Raw genomic sequence first — 5,648 nt, 5'->3', positions numbered from 1 at the left:
GGATGGTTGTGAGCCACCATGTGGTTGCTGGGATTTGAACTCTGGACCTTCGGAAGAGCAGTCGGGTGCTCTTACCCACTGAGCCATCTCACCAGCCCTCAGACTCCCTTTCTTGTGTATCTGTTTATTTATCTTAAGACAGGGTTTTATCTAGACTCAAACTTAATGTGTAGCCCTGGGTAACCTCAGACTCCTGATCCACCTGCTTCCACCTCCTGGATGCTACTGCAGATATGGACCAGTACATCAGGGTTCTGTGATGTTCTCTCCGTGCTAGCCCTGAACTCTGTGCACTACACCTCTGAGAGCTGTCTGGGACTCTGCTTCCTAACTTCCTTCTTTCCTTCCTTCCTCTGTTTTCTTTCTTTCTTTTTGACAAAGGGTCTTACTATGTAGCCCTGGATGGCCTGAAACTCACTATATATACCAGGCTGAACTCCACCTCAGCAGAGCTCTGCCTGCCTCTGCTAGGATAAAGGCGTGTGCCACCATATCTAGTTCATGCTGCTTTGTTTGCCTCCCATTTACCCTTCACTCTCTTCTACTACTGTGCAAATTCTGTAAGAAAAGAAGGGTTTTGTTCTGGTGAGGGCTTTGTGGGAGATCGGGTTAGGGTCCAGAGGCACAGACTGTCTGGTTGGATCCTGTCTTTGCTATCTGTCTTAGGTAAGTAGCTTCATTTCTGTGGGTGCCAGTCTCCCCTTCTCTCACTGGTGGGACGAGGATGGCTTCCCTCCTGAGGTCGTCCAATCGAGTAGATAAGCGAAATGCAGAGTTTAACCTTGGCACGCCTTCGCCATGGTGATCATCGCTCCCACAGCTGATACACAGTAGGTAAGCCATGAACATACCATGGGGTGGCGGTTTACCCGTGCTCAAAGTCAGCTGACCCAGGAGCAGAAAGGACAGAACCCGAATCCAGGCTTCTCTGAAGTCAGACTCTCTGCTTCTTTTGCTGCCCTGTGAGCTACCTTCTGGGGACAGGTTCTAGGTTCATCTCCAGGATGTAGGTAATCCATCATTTCTAGTGCAAATGAGAACTAATGAGGGGCCATGGGGCTGGCAGGAAAGAGGATTCCACACCCTGAGTCCGGGCTATGCTCTTGTACCCCACTCCCAGCACTGTCTCTATCTAGCGTGACCCGCCCACTTCTTCTGTTTCTCAGGAGAAAAGAACCAACTTCCATGCAGACTGACATCTGGCTACTCCCATCACCTGCTTGCTCCAAAGGCTGTCCCTACTGCCCGCCAGCTCAGAGCCCCTGTAACTCCAACTCCAGGGGATCCAACACCTTCTCTGTCCTCCACAGACACCTGCACTCACAAGTGCACACTTATAGGCACATAACTTAATAAATCTAATAAGAGGGTATGAATGTCAATCCATTTACACAACTGGAGTTCCTAAGAAGGGGATTTTCATGTTCCCAGGACATGAACTAATAATGAAAGCGAAATCAATCGGTCCTCAGAGATGCTCTCTGTCTTGATCCTAGGTCCAATCCATACAATCCTCCCAAAATTAGCTCCCCACATGGCTCACTTTGTCTTCTTGTTTATCCCTCACATTCTCTATTGTGTTTTATAAGAAAAAGAAAGAAACAGAATGTGTTTTCAGAGGCTCAGTATGGTGAGGTAGAAGGGGGTGCCTCTGTGGGCCCATGCTGAGACATCCTTTTCCCTGAGGTACCAGCCATACCATACAACAGATATAGTATAGAACAGAGTTTATTTAGGGCATGAGAAGGGGAGTTGAGGGAGAAGAAGGGGGAGAGAGAGAGAGTGAGAATGAGAGCAAAAGAGCGAGAGGGGGGAGGGACAGAGGAGAGAGAGAGGCCAGCCAGGAACACGCGGCGAAAGTGGGAAGGGGAATGGGGAGAGGAGGGGCAGAGAGGGGAAGAGGGTAAGGAGGGGGCAGTAGCCCCTTTTATAGTAAATCAAGCATCCCTGGTTAGTGCCAGGTAACTGTGGGGCGGAGCCTAGAAGGAATGCTAACTCTGCTGAGACATAGTCGGACCCTACTGGACCCTACTTCCTCTCTTTTCAAATCTTCCAGCTTGGTAATTCCCTAACCTCAATTGCTCCCAAGAGTTCCTAGCTAAGAAACTGAAGAGTGCCCAAGAGTCCAACACAGTTGCTTCCCAGGGCTCAGAGATCTCTGTACAACCTCAGTTCAAGCCACATGCGGACCCTAATCTTTGAATCTCAATTCTTAAATTTCATTAAGAGAGAACTACATATTTCCTTCCAGAAAGAGAGATCTAAGAGGACCACCCCCAACTCGAGCACCATACTTGGTGCCATGGCGCCCCCTAGCGTTGAATAGTGCACAGCCTGCACAGCTGGAAAGCAGAACACCTTAAGCAGTCTTGCGTACCCTTTCAGGTGGGCCAGACTTCTGTAGAGCCCGAAGAACGGGCACACCCACCCACAGACCAGAAGCATAATTTTCTCCCACACACGCCAGTTTCCAGAGAACAGTGTGAATACATTAGATACTTCAAAAATCAGATTCTCGAAGGGTCAGGGAATCCATGAACAAGTTTGGAATCTTCGGTATATGCAAACATCTGCTATAGGGATGTATTTCAGAGTACTTCTGCCCAGCTAGGCACCATGGTGGACTTAGGGTCCGTGAGATGGCTCTGGCAAAAAATACTTGCTTCCTGCCAAACTTGAGAAGCAGAAGCAGGCAGATCTCTTGTGGACTGGAAGTCAGCTTGGTCTATGTAGAGAATTCCAGGCCAGCCATGGCTACATAATGAGACCCTAGCTCAAAAACAAAAAAATAAAACAAGAAAGCATGATTTCTTTGAAAGTCTGGAGATCTGAGTTTGATCCCAGGAACCTGTGTATTATACATGCTCTGGCACGCGTGTACACACACACACACACACACACACACACACACACACACGATCCCCAGAACCCATGCATTATACATGCTCTGGCACACATGTACACACATACACACAAATAATACATTGTAAAAGATATTTATGATGATTTTATTTTATTTTATTTTATTTGGTTTTTCGAGACAGGGTTTCTCTGTGTAGCCCTGGCTGTCCTGGAACTCACTCTGTAGACCAGGCTGGCCTCGAACTCAGAAATCCNCCTGCCTCTGCCTCCCAAGTGCTGGGATTAAAGGTGTGGGCCACCGCTGCCCAGCCTTAATTTTTAAAAAAGATCTTATAATTTTATGTGTATGAGAGCTTTGCCTGCATATATGTATGTATATCACATGAGTGCCTGGTGCCTATGGAAACCATAAGCGGGCATAAATCCCCCCGGAATTAGAGTTACCATTATGGGTGCTGGGAACCTAACCCATGCCCTCTGCAAGAACAACAAACGCTCTCACCCACAGAGCCATCTCTCCAGCTCTCAGTGGCTCATCTCTTAGAAGCCTCTCTGATTGGGGGGCTGTGGGTGTGATTTCGTGTCTTGCATGCTCAGAGCCCTGGAAATCCCAACAACTCATAAAAACAATGTGTGGCGGTGCACACCAACAATGCCCGTGATTTCAGCTCTAGGGAGTCCGGGAAAGAAGGCTGATAAAATCTAGGTCATCCTCTGCTACAGAGAGAGCTTGAAGCCAGCCTGGGCTACATGAGACCCTGTCTCAGAAAAAGGTTAAGCTGCAGAGAGGGCTCAGTGGTTTAAAGTGCAGACTGTTCTTGCAGAGGACCCGAGTTTGATTCCCAGCAACCATATCTGTTGTAATAATTACTCCATCTCAAATCAGGGGTTCTACTCCACTTTTTGTCATTCAGTTCACAGATAAAAGACTCGACCTTTACATTTATAATAAGCCTAATTGTCGGCATTATAGCTGAGCAGATATCTATCCTCTAAGCTATTAGAATCTACTTCCCCGTAAATAACCCTGAATTATAACTTGCCATGTTTCATCTGGGCAGCTCTTACTGCAGCTGGCCAGCCCTCATGGCCATGTTTTCATGACTCACCTACCCCATGGCATCTTCTCTTCCCACACTCTCCCTCTCCATGGTCTTCTCAGACCCCAAGCCTGGGAACCCAAACCCCACCTATCTCTCTTCTGCCCAGCTACCCGCTGTAAGCATCTTTATTCGCCAACCAGGGATAACTTAGCAGTTGGGGTTACACAGTGTCACTTGAGTTTGTGCAGATTCTTTTGTCCCTTGGGGCAACCAGGCCTTGGTGGTCAGTATTTAGCATTACAATGCATAGCAAAAGACTAAACCTCAACACATATCAGACAGACCACAACTGCCTATAACTCCAGTCCCAAGTGATCTTACACTCCCTTGACCACCTCATATGCTGACATATACATATAAATTAATAACAATAATAACAGCAGCAGCAACAACAACAACAAGTTTAAAGGAGATGAGAGGGAGTGGGGTGGGTTTGGTATCCCAGGACGTGAGATAATAATCTAATTGAAACTTATCAAAACTTTACTTTGTGCCAGGTAGGGTGATACATACCTTTAATCCCAGCAGTAGGCAGGCAGAGGCAGGTGGATATCTCTGAGTTAAAGGCCAGAACAGCCAGAGCTAAAGAGAGAGATCCTGTTTCTGTCTCAAAAACAAACAACAAACTTAGGAGCCCTCACAAAGGTAACATATCAAAGGCCATTCAGGGGGCGGAATGCTTGAGTAGCATGGGGAGAGCTTGAGTTTCATTCCTAGCACTTTAGCAAAGCAAAATTTGCCTAAGTTAGCCAGGGAGAGAGGAAGCCAGAAAGGCAGATGCCAGCATCCAGTCCAGATGGGATTGGGTGCCCAGTGTCAGCTTCGAACTCCTTTGGCCAAGAATGAGATCGGTCTACAAGCTTGCTTGCTTACCTTGTCCTGGCCNCATGCCAGTTGTGCGACTTCATAAATTCACCTTTCTGAGCCTCCGTGGACTTTCTGAGCCTCAAACAGATTTCTACAAGGGTTTTGAAAGGAGGGTAGCGCATTTCCTTGTGTCCACCAGAGGGCAGTAGTGCTCTCTAGCACCCAGGCAGAACTCAGGCCAACACCTACTGAGGACCGTGATGTTTTAATTTTCTGTCCTTTTTCCTTTCCTTCCCTCTTTTTTTTTTTTTTTTTGCAGAAATGTCTCACTGTGTCACCCAGGATGGCCTATAGCTCTCCATCCTCCTGCCTCAGCCTCTGGAGTATTTATAGGTACTTTTGAATGATCCCTTTCTGAAAGGAAGCATGCATGGCCTTGCCTGGATCAACGCATCACCAGCCAACAGATCCACCCGGCATCCTCCCCTCCTGCCTCCAACCTGCTGGGGCCATTTGGTGTGAGCGTCCATCCTGGTCTCTGTTTTCTGTAATTAAGCCATTATTATGTTTCTGTAAAAACAGAAAACCTTTATGTGCAGCACCTTACAAAGGTAAGGGGATGGTTCAGATCGAGTTCACTGCCATGCACTGTCATGCCCTGTCATGCACGGCTGTGAAGTAAGTCCCACAATGCATCACTCACCAGCTTGGCCAGAAACACCTCGGATTTTTATATATTTTGTTTGTTTTAAAGATGTATTTGTTTAATATATGTGAGTACACTGTTGCTGCATTCAGACACACCAGAGGAGGGCATCGGATCTCATTACAGATGGTTGTGAGCCACCATGTGGTTGCTGGGAATTGAACTCAGGA

Source organism: Mus caroli, chromosome 4, assembly GCF_900094665.2.
Source record: "Mus caroli chromosome 4, CAROLI_EIJ_v1.1, whole genome shotgun sequence".
Taxonomy (NCBI): Eukaryota; Metazoa; Chordata; class Mammalia; order Rodentia; family Muridae; genus Mus; species Mus caroli.
Note: the sequence above shows the minus strand (reverse complement) of the source record.